Source organism: Pyxicephalus adspersus, chromosome Z (assembly GCF_032062135.1).
Source record: "Pyxicephalus adspersus chromosome Z, UCB_Pads_2.0, whole genome shotgun sequence".
In the NCBI taxonomy this organism is placed as follows: Eukaryota; Metazoa; Chordata; class Amphibia; order Anura; family Pyxicephalidae; genus Pyxicephalus; species Pyxicephalus adspersus.
The window spans coordinates 58,337,662-58,349,595 of record NC_092871.1 but is presented as its reverse complement, the minus strand read 5'-3'; positions in this window follow the sequence as shown (position 1 = coordinate 58,349,595).

Here is an 11,934-nt window from a genome sequence, read left to right as displayed (position 1 = left end):
TACGCGCATACTCGAGTCCGGACCGCGGTAATCCGCGATCGCTGGCCGCGCGTACTTTCGCGCTTCCAGCGAGCGCGGATTTCATTGATGAATCAGGGGCATTGTATTGCATTGGTCAAAGTTGTAAGTTATTAGGAATTAGGTAAGAATGCTTATATTTAGGTCCATGGCACCATCTGGTGGCTATTTACCATGAGTAATCTATTGTAGTTCTGTGATGTAATTTCTTGCTTTTAGCAGAGACTTATAGGAAGAAGAAGATAGGCGCTCCCATTTTCCCAAGCCTCATGGAAGAAGCAGCTGCCTAGTGTGTGCTCTCTTATGAAGACATTGCCGGTAAGAGATTAACTAATGTTTATTTAAAACTGTTTATTGTGTTGCAGCAGATTGTAGAAAGTATGTGTTAGTTTTATGTTCTAGGGGCTACAGTTATTGTTATATGCTACCAGATTTTATTCCTTATGCAATGTATGTTGTATGATCATCTTAAGTATTGTTCTTACAGTGTGTTTGTTCATTTCTTTCTTTAGTTTACCCATTTCTATGTCCAGGTAATAAAGCTACAGATTTTTACACACGTCCCAATTTATTGACTAGTAGAGTGGTGTTATCTGCCTGTTGAGCTGCATATGGACCCCGAGGGTACATGTTGCGTGAATAGGACAGCAGATTTACTAAACACCTTTTTTTTTAGCTCTGTTTACACAAGAGCAAATGGCAGAGCTCAAGTCCAAATTCATAATAGCAATGTCACTGTCTTAAATGAGTCACAATGGCTCAGAATTGATACGATTGAGAAACACCTGGGAAAAATTTGGGTTGACAAAGCACCAGGACCTGATGGATTATATCCACTTGTCCTCAATTTTAGAGACTTTTTAGTCAATGGCAAGGTACGGATGGATTGGCCTAAGGCCAATGTGGTTACTATCTTGAAAAAGGGAGCAAAGTCATTACCAGGTAACTAAAGACCGGTTCGTTTAACGTCCATAGTTGGAAAAGTCCTAGAGAGTTTGATAAAGAACCACATAGAGGAGTTTCTGCTAGAAAGATGGAAGTTGTCAAACAAATTTACTCTCTTTTTATGAGGAAGTAAACAGGTAGACAGTGGAAACTTTGCTAAAGCATTTGACACTGTACCCCACAGACGGTTAATATGCAAGTTAGGGTCAATAGGTTTAGAAAAGTCAATCTGTAAATGGATAGAGAACTGGCTTAAAGACTGCATCCAGAGAATTGTAATTAATGATTCAAACTCTGAATGGTCTAAGGGTATTAGTGGTGTACCCCAGGGTTCAGTGTTGGGACTGTTTAACATCTTATAAATGATACAGAGTTTGGGATTAAAAGTACCATTTCTGTGTTTGCAGATGACACCAAACTATGGAATGGTATTAGGTCCATACAGGATGTCTATAAACTACAAGTAGACCTGGATGTACTGTTTGATTGGGCAGCCATGTGGCAAATGATTTTTAATATAGATAAAGGATCTGGGAGTTCTGGTGGATCATAGACCTAATAACAGCATGTAATGCCCAGCTGCAATATCTAAAGCCAGCAAAATACTTTCTTGTATTAAAAGAGGAATAGACTGCAGAGATGGAGACATAATGTTGCCCCTGTACAATGCATTGGTCAGACCACATCTGGAATATGCAGTCCAGTTTTGGGCACCAGTTCACAAAAAGGACATGGTGGAATTGGAGGAGTTCAGAGACGGGCAACTAAACTAATAAAAATAATAGAGGAGCCCAGCTATGGGGAGAGATTAGCTGAACTGAATCTTTTCTCCCTTGGGAAGAGACGTTTAAGGGGGGACTCAATTACCCTGTATATATAAACTGTCTATATAGAAAACTCCCCATTTCTGTGGAATTATTAAGTTCTAGACATCCATATAAAAGGATTAATATGTTATAATACAAACTAGATCTCCAACAAATCTATATTATAAAATAATCTTTGACAATATATATACTATATGTTTATATTTTGTATTTGTACAATATAGAAATCATACAACCTCTGCAAATTTATACCCCTGAAGAAGCCTATAACAGGCGAAATGCGTTGGGAATCATGCGACCATAACAGGTCCCCTTCTTACCTTGTTTTTAATCTTTATATGTACTTTGTATGACATTGGAAGGAGTCTTATGTCTAGATTAAAGTATCCAAACCCTGTGACAATAACATGCATTTGCATATTGAGCTTAAAATAAATAATATATACCTTTGATGTGTGTACTAATTGTAATTTGAAAAATACACACTTGATTAATTTTTGCACAAAAACCTTCTGAGCCTGAAACCTCTTTCTTTCCCCTTCTTTCCCTTATACCTATACAATGAGCTCTAAAAAGTCAACAAAGAGGTGGGCTCAACACAACCTTTATGAAACAAAGACAAGAACCAACACCAAAAAAGAATTGACATCCCTCAGAAAGTAGTTTTAGCAACTACTGAGGATTGCTTTAAGAAAAACCTGGATTGTCGCAGATCCCTGCAGTTCCAGGGGATCTGTGCCTTCTTCAGTGCCACCCATCTTTCACTCCCCTGCTGCCAGCACCAACTCTGCTAAGGCATCATCTCCTCAGCTCACTTCCTGGTCCAGGTCATGTGACTCCCAGTCAGCTGCTCCACTACCTTAGAGGACTAGAGTGTTTCGCAGACGCGTTCACTCTGCTGGTGGAGATGTGAACAGTCTCCTGGACCCCCTGGTAGTCTCCTGGACCCCCTCTGGTGGTAGGATAGGATGCAGCAGGTCACATGGCTCCACTCTTCACAGGCCCTGCCTTTAAAAGGAAGTGAAAAGCAATAGGAAGCAACAAGGAGTTCCTTTGGGTCTTCTTCCAGGTTCCTGTTTGTTTATTCTCTTGCTCCTGATTCTTTGTGTACCGACCACGGCTTGACCCTGACTACTCATGATCGCTGCCTGCCCTGATTACTGGCTTAACCTCGACTACTCCTGATCGCTGCCTGCCCTGACCTCTGGCTTGCCTGACTACTCTCTGCTCTTCATTCTGGTGCCACGTTCTGTTTCTGCCTGTCAGCAGTTACCTGCCTCGGCGTGCACGGGGGCCGCAACCTGGCAGTTGCCCGCAGTGCAACATCCTCACCTCTAGAGGCTCTGGTGAAAACCAGGCAGCTGCTTAGGCTCTGCGTCCTGTGCACATCTCCACCAACTGAGCTGGTGAAACAGAGGGTCCACCGTCAGGCCATGGACCCCGCTGACATGAGTCTCTTCAGATCAACTAGTCTCCTATCTCTGCCACTGCAAGTCCAGCCCCTTTACCTGGGACTCCTGTACCCGCTACAGCTTCAGCCACCATGCCGCCATACTCTGCACTTCGGATTCCTACTCCCTCCCGCTACTCCGGGAACCCCAAGCTCTGTTGAAGGTTCATTAACCAATTCTAAATACAGCTGGAATTGCAGCCCTGGAATTTTCCCACAGAGCGAACCAAGGTGGCTTTCATCATCACCTTGTTGTCGGGAGAGGCCCTTGTTTGGGCTTTGCCCCTGTGGGAAAAGGGCGATCCAAACCTGGGAGACTTTGATGCCTTCCTACAGACCTTCCGCAAAGTGTTTGATGAACCTGGCCAGGCCTCTTCTGCGGCCTCCAAAATATTGGGCCTACGTCAAGCCTTCCTCTCGGTAGGACAATGCGGTTAGGTTCCCAACCTTGGCGTTCGAATTGAATTGGAACAATGATGCCCTGGTTGCAGTTTTCTGGAAGGTGCTCTCAGGCCATTTTAAAGATGAGCTTGCTGGTCGTGACCTTCCCCCTACTTTTGATGTATCCGGATTGACATTCGCTTCCTGGAGCGGGCTCAGAAAACCCATTTTCCAAAGACCCCCTGTCCCAACAGTTGAGCCTATGCAAGTAGATCATGCCTGACTTACCCCAGGAGAGCGGACCTGCCGCAAGCATCAGGACCTCTGTGTTGTGCTGGGAAGGGCCACTACAAGATAATTTGCCCATTGAAGGTCCCAAACGCCAGTGCCTAGGGAAATGGGGAGAGGGTCCCTTAGGCAAACCTTTTACCTCTCCACCATCCAAAATAACTTTTCCTGTCTGCATCTCATCTGACTGACATCATTTCTGGACCCAAGCCCTTTTGAACTCTGCCACTGCTGGAAACGTCATCAGCCAGCAACTGGTCTCTGTTCACAACATCCCTGTGGTGCCCCTATTCAAGCCTTTGGTTGTCACCATAGTAATGGCAGTGCTTTTCCGGATTGCATCCAGCATGCCACTGTGCCACTCACCATGAAACTTGGGGCTCTGCACACTGAGGCTATTTCCTTTTTGGTGGTTACCAAGATCGTCCATCCAGTTTTGTTGGGGTTGCCATGGTTGCACTGACATGACCCCGTCATCGAATGGAGCACTGGAGACATACTTTCGTGGATTTCCACCTGATTCCAGGAGTGTCTGCCCAGGCTACTTCCCCTCCAGCAAATCTTTTCTGCTGCTGCTTCACCTCAGCCTAGCTTGCTGACGGATTTGCTGACGTCTTTAGCCAAAAACAGCCTGAGACGCTACCACCGCACCATCTATACGACTGTGCCATTCACTTAGTTCCTGGCTCTTCTCCTCCTCGGGGTAGAGTGTACCCGCTCTCCATCCCTGAAGCTAAGGTTATGTCTGATTACATTCAGGAGAATTTGGAGAGAGGCTTTATTCGCAAATCATCTTACCCAGTGGGAACTGGGTTCTTCTTCATACAAAAGAAGAATGGTCCCCTGCGTCCTTGCATTGATTATAGAGGTCTGAATAAAATCACAGTTAAGAACAAGTATCCGCTGTCCTTAATCTCTGAGCTGTTTGATCGCCTTCAAGGGGCATCTGTCTTTACCAAGTTTGACTTACGCGGTGCCTACAACCTGATCCGCATTCATGAAGGGGACGAATGGAAGACTGCCTTCAACACCCGGGATAGCCATTATGAGTACTTGGTAATGCCATTTGGGCTTTGTAATGCACCAGCGGTTTTCCAGAATTTTATGAATGACGTCTTCCAGGACCTCCTTTATGTCTGTGTGGTCGTCTACCTAGACGATATCCTGGTCTTCTCAAATGATCTAACTACCCACCACGACCATGTCAAGTTGGATCTGCAACAGCTGAGGGAGAACAGATGTATGCCAAGCTGGAGAAATGTCAGTTTGAACCTACTGAGGTTCCATTTTTGGGATACATTTTGTCTGCGCAGGGTTCGCGCATGGACTCCAACAAACTTTCATCTGTGTTAAACTGGCCACAACCACTTCCAGAGGTTCCTGGGTTTTGCTAATTATTACCGGCAATTTTTTAAAGATTATTCCATACTGATTGCCCCAATTTTAGCTATGACCAAGAAGGGTAGTAACTGCAAAGTCTGGTCACAGGAGGCGCTCCAGGGCTTTCACTTATTGAAGAAGGCCTTTGCATCAGCGCCTGCCCTGGTTCGCCCTGACACCTCTGAGCCCTTCTTTTTAGAGGTGGAGGCTTCCTCTGTCAGAGTGGGCGCAGTTCTTTCCCAGAAGAATGTGACAGGTAAACTGAGGTTCTGTGATTTCTCCTGCTGAGAGGAACTATTCCACCAGAGACTGCGAGCTTCTTGCAGTCAAACTCACCTTAGAGCAGGGGTGTCAAACTTTCACCCGAGGGCCAAATCTGTCCCTCAACATCATTTTTGGCCCCCAAAGAAAGCCTAAATATGAATTGCAGTTGGCCCACCTCTGCATTGAAAATGCGCCTCTAGCATCACTCGCATCTATAGACCAGCGGGCTCTCTGCCTATGCATGGCTCCGCATTGGACTGTTTTATAGACGCAAGTAGTGCCGGAAATTTTTGTAGCGGTACTATTTCAATAAAGTGGAATTTCCAGCAGCGGGTCACTCATAGGATTTAGCCTGCCTCAATTTTTTCAATAAATTTCAAGTTTGGCCCGCGACTTCGTCTAAGTTTTAATTTTGGCCCACTACATATTTGAGTTTGTCATCCCTGCCTTAGAGGAATGGAGCCACTTACTAGAGGGAGCTCGACATCCTGTAACCATCTACTCAGCACAAGAACCTGCAGTATTTACAGTCAGCACAACGCCTGAATCCTCGTCAAGCCCGGTGGGTACTCTTCTTCGCCCGCTTTGATTTCATACTCATGTATCGTCCAGGTTCAAAAAATAATAAAGCTGATGCCCTTTCTCCCTCCTTTGAAAAGGAGGACCCAAAAACAAAACCCACCCTTGTTATCAACCCTGCTCGAATCATGCCCATGGCTCCAGTTCGGCTGGACCAAATTCCCCCCGGGAAATCATTTGTTAACAAGAGCCAGCGCCCTTCGGTCCTTCAATGGGGGCATGCTTCTAAGGTTGCTGGTCACCATGGGCAACACAAAACATTAGACTTAATAAACCGTAAATATTGGTGGCCAAATTTGAAGCAGGAAATCTGTAACTTTGTGTCTGCTTACACTGAGTGTGCTCGGCACAAGGTGCCTTGCAGATCTCCCTCGGGTCCTTTGCAGCCACTTCCAACCCCTGAACTACCATGGACTCATATCTCAATGGTTTTTATAACTGATCTTCCATCTTCTAATGGGTTCACCACAATATGGGTTATAAAAGATAGATTTTCTAAAATGGCCCATTGTATTCTCTTTCCTGGTCTTCCTACTTCTTCCACTTGGGCTAAAAGTCTTCATCAGGGACGTCATCTATCTGCATGGATTACCATTAGACATAGTGTCGGACTGTGGAGTGCAGTTCACTTCTCGTGACCGTTTTCACCTGCTGGACATCAAGCAGGACTTTTCTGCCTACCACCCCCAGTCTAACGGGCAAACAGAACTTACAAACCAATCACTAAAACAGTTTCTTTGCATGTACATCAACTCCCAGCAAAGTAATTGGACTGACCTATAGCCTTGGGCTGAGCTGGCTCACAACAATCGCTCCAATGAATCTACAGGTCACAGCCCATTCTCTTCATTGTCTCAGGCAATAACCCCAAGCTTCCAGCTCCTGTCCCTACACTGTCTGATGTCCTGGCAGCAGCTGCTACTGTTGACCACTTTCAGTGGGTTTGGAGAGAGTTGCAAGAGACTTTAAAGCGCTCCTCTCTACGCTACAAGAAATGGGTTGACAAGACAAGATCCCCTGCACCTCAGCTTTCCCCTGGCTATAAGGTCTGGCTTTCTACTAAAAATATTCCGTTATGAATGCCGTCTCCCAAGTTGGCTCCACGTTTCATTGGTCCTTTTCCCATCCTGTCTCAGATTAATCCAGTCACATACAAGTTGAAACTGCCTCCTTCTCTAAAAAACCATATTTCCTTTCACGTTTCACTCCTTAAACCGGGTATTCTCAATAGGTTCTCAAAGAAGAATATACCCCCTGGACCTGTCCCTCCTGCTTCAGAAGAAGAATATGAAGTAGAACAGATTTTGAACTCCAGACTCATCCGGGGGTCATTGCAATATCTGGTGCATTGGAAAGGCTATGGCCCTGAAGAGCCTTCCTGGGTCCCTTGTAAGGATCTCCAAGCTCCCCGTCTTCTCAGGGAGTTCCACGCCAAGTTTCGGATGGTGGGGTCCCAAAGAAGCGGGGGGGGGGGGTACTGTTCCAGATCCCTGCAGGTCCAGGGGATTTGTGCCTTCTTTAGTGCCACCCACCTTTCACTCCCCTGCTGCCGGCCCCAGCTCTGCTAAGGCGTCATCCCCTCAGCTCACTTCCTGGTTCAGGTCATGTGACTCCCAGTCAGCTGCTCCACTACCTCAGAGGACTAGAGTGTTTCGCAGACACGCTCCCCCTGCTGGTGGAGATGTGAAGACCACCAACCTCTAGTCTCCTGGACCCCCACTGGTAGTAGGATAGAATGCAGCAGGTCACATGGCTCCACTCTTCACAGGCCCTGGCCTTAAAAGCAAGTGAAGGGCAACAGGAAGTTGCCTAAACAAGGAGTTCCCTTGGCTCTGCTTCCAGGTTCCTGTTTGTTTATTCTCTTGCTCCTGATTCCTTGTGTTCCAACCTCAGCTTGACCCTGCTGTGATAGAGAAACTGTATCCAAGAACACAGGGCACTACAGGTGATGAATAGGGACACGTACCCATTCATCACCTGTAGTGCCCGGAGATTGTAGTGCAACTGCAGAGGTAATCTGCAGTTCAGTTTCCCACATAATGTCACATTTGAACTGAACTGCAGATTGCCTCTGCGGTTCCACTACGATCTTCAGGCACTATAGGTGATGAATGGGGCCTTGTCCCTATTTATCACCTGTAGGGCCCTGTGTTCTTGGATAGAGAAACCCTATCCAAGAATACATAGTAGTAGCAGAGCACGGCAACAGCGATCGCTGCTGCAGCGCTGTACTATGTGTTCTTGGATAAAGTTTCTCTATCCAAGAACACAGTCATTACAGGTGATGAATGTGGACAAGTCCCCATTCATCACCTATAGTTCTTGGATAGAGAAACTCTATCCAAGAACACATAGTAGTAGCACAGCGCAGCAACAGCGATCGCTGCTACAGCGCTGTACTATGTGTTCTTGGATAGCTTTTCTCTATCCAAGAACACAGGGCACTACAGGTGATGAATAGGGACAAGTCCCCATTCATCACCTATAGATCCTGCAATGACAGGAGGATTCCCACGGCTGCACAGCTGAGGGAATCCTAATGTCATTGTGGAAAAAACTGTAAAAAAAAAAAGTTAGTTAATGTCCCCTTCCATCACCTGTAGTGCCCTGTGTTCTTCGATAGAGAAACTCTATCCAAGAATACATAGTAGTAGCAGAGCGCGGCAACAGCAATCGCTGCTGCAGAGCTGTGCTATGTGTTCTTGGATACTTCGATAGAGAAACTCTATCCAAGAATACATAGTAGTAGCAGAGCGCGGCAACAGCAATCGCTGCTGCAGAGCTGTGCTATGTGTTCTTGGATACAGTTGGATAGAGTTTCTCTATCCAAGAATACAAGTCACTACAGGTGATTAATGGGGACAAGTACTCTGGACCAACTATGTCTTATAGGGTTTTATATCTGGGATATGTTTATTTCCCTAGCTAACTTTTGGAAATTTTTTTTTTATGCAAACATAAATGCTGCTCTGTGTTTGCTAACATATTACTTGCAACCTTCACCACAGTATAAAAAAACATATCCTAAAATACATTTTTTATTTTGTTTTATGCAGGTACGCTGGACAACATCAAAGTGCTCCACACTTGAGGTTTGCAAGAAGCAGAAAGTTGGAACCTGTGACCAAGGATGACATTTGGCTGTTTTTGGGCTTGGTGATCCTGCAGGGAGTTGTGGGGAAACCTGTGCAGAAGTGGTACTGGTCCAGGAACAAAATGATTGCCAATCCATTCTTTGCCACAGTAATGCCAGAATACCGCTTTTCCCTCATCATGAAGTACCTGCACTTTGCAAAAAATGAAGAATTTGATGAGACTACCCATCCTGCACCAAAACTCAAGAAAGTTTGGGAAGTGTCTCAGATGATTCTACAAAATTTCCAGCAAACCTATGTGCCAGAAAGAGATGTCAGCATTGACGAAAGTCTAATGGCTTACAAGGGGAGGAACACCATGGGAGGTGTCGACAGAGCTGACCAAGCAATGACATTCTACCCAGCGATGAGGAAACAGCAAAGGAAGAATTACAAAAAGATTTTCAGGCATCTTGTTGAGCAGTGCCTATGGAATGCCTACAGGTCGAGGCCTGTGAATCATTCAGACTTAATTTTGCAAGTTTTCGAATCAATAGTCAAGAACAAACAAACATCATCAGTGGCTATGAATAGACCTGGATGTCGTGCTTCCACCATTGTCAACCCAGAACACCTGACCGGTCGTCACTTCGTTGAATACATCCCACCAACCCAGAAGAAGGCGGCACCTACAAGGATGTGCGGGGTTTGCTGCTCAAAGACCGATGACAGAGGAAGGAAGAAACGTAAGGAAACCAGGTTCAACTGTCCTGACTGTGATGTTGGGCTTTGTGCAGCACCCTGCTTCAAAATCTACCACACCCGGGATGTCTACTAAAAAGTAAATATTTTTTTTCTAAAATCTGCATATAATTTATATTATTATTTATCAATCATATTGCACCCTTGTTTGGAAAATTTCAGTAGGAAATTTTTATAAAAATTTTTTTTTTATAAATTACATTGTTTTGGTCTAATATTTCATTTTTTTTTATAATAATGATTTATAAATATGTATTATATTATAATTTATGATTATAATATAATAAATAAATATAATTATTATACCCTGGAGGTAATCCTAAGAATTACAGGCCCGCAATATAAACAAAAATTTCTATGCAAAAAAAATGGGATCACTTTTTGCATCAAAAAACTGACAGAATTAGAACGCTAGGGGGGTTAACTGTGAACTAGTTGATACAGAAGTGGATCAGGTGGGAAGACTTAATAAAGTTAAGTTGTAGAGTTATCACTCTATAATGTATATGCACCAAACTCTCCCACCATAGCGTTTTTTTCAAGATGTTACCAGTAGGCTCCTTCAAGAGCTTAATGTTAACAAAACTTGTAGAAGGGGATTTGTAATTAACATAACCCTTATGTGTCAATGAAGACAGAACTATAGGACATTCTCAAGGAATAAAAGCAGTTTAATTTAATTTGGGTACTATATTAGGTGATTTTGTGCAAGCTACCAACCTACATGACTGTTGGCATTATCATTTTCCAAATGAAAAACAGTATACATTTTATTTGTGCGTACATGCCTCCCAATCCAGTATCAATTATTTATTTTGTTCAGAATTATTGCTATATTTAATTGATAAGCCAGATATTTTGACTAAGGCATTATCTGACCATTACCCCATAATTGTGTCTTTGAAAGAAATATAGCCAAAAGGAGAATCATGGATATGGAGGTTCCCAACATATTTAGGAAATTATATAGCATTTCAAGCAGAACTAATATCAGCCTGGTATACTTATACAGTTACCAATTTGATGCACAAATCTGATTGGATCCTATTTTGGGAGGCAGGGAAAGCATAGGAGGTAGAGGAATTAAAGGGAGATAACGATGCAACTAAGTTCTTTGATAAATGGTACACCTATATGGAATACACTTTAGATCCAGAAGATCTGGGACGAGTTTTACAATGGCATCGTCACTCCACATGGTATAATGCTAAACTTTCATAAGGTAAATGATTGTTCTAATTAAACCTGGGGGCAATGTAACTGTAACATAGAGAAAGAAAATGAGTTAGAATTTGATGAAGAAAGGCAATAGGACCAAATCAGAGAGATATGTTTTTTTTGTTTGTAGAGGGAAAATGTCAAAAAAGAAGGGTACAGCTGAATATAAAATAAAATATTTCACAGTAGTGGTTTTGAAAAATGTAATACACTGTAAATTAGAAAATATTTATTTATTTGGGATAATATCTAGTATGAAATGATCACAAGTATGAAATGAGCATTCACATAATTGTTATGTACACTAAAATGTAATAATATTGTTTATTATGTATTTATATATATTTATATTTCAGTACATGAATCGGTATCTGCATAAAGTTTGTTTATATATATATTTATAACACAGTATATGAATCTGTATAAATAACACTATTGTACATTCTAGATTTTATAATGTACACTTTGTTTTTATATGTAACTGTCTCTCTATGGATATAAATAAAGTAAAAAAAGGGTGGAAAAAAGCCATCCTAGGTGTTTGCACAGCCTTTCATTTTCCTATTTAGGATTCCTATATGCAGGTTATAGCTATATCCAATAGTTGAGAGAATGGCCTTCTAGCTACCTGTTGCCAATAAAGTTTGGAAAAGCCGATCAGTAGGGGCTGCCTATGGCTGACCCCCCCACTCCACCAATTCTTACTGTTTTCAAGTGAAAGTGAAGGTAAACTGCCTAATTCACTACT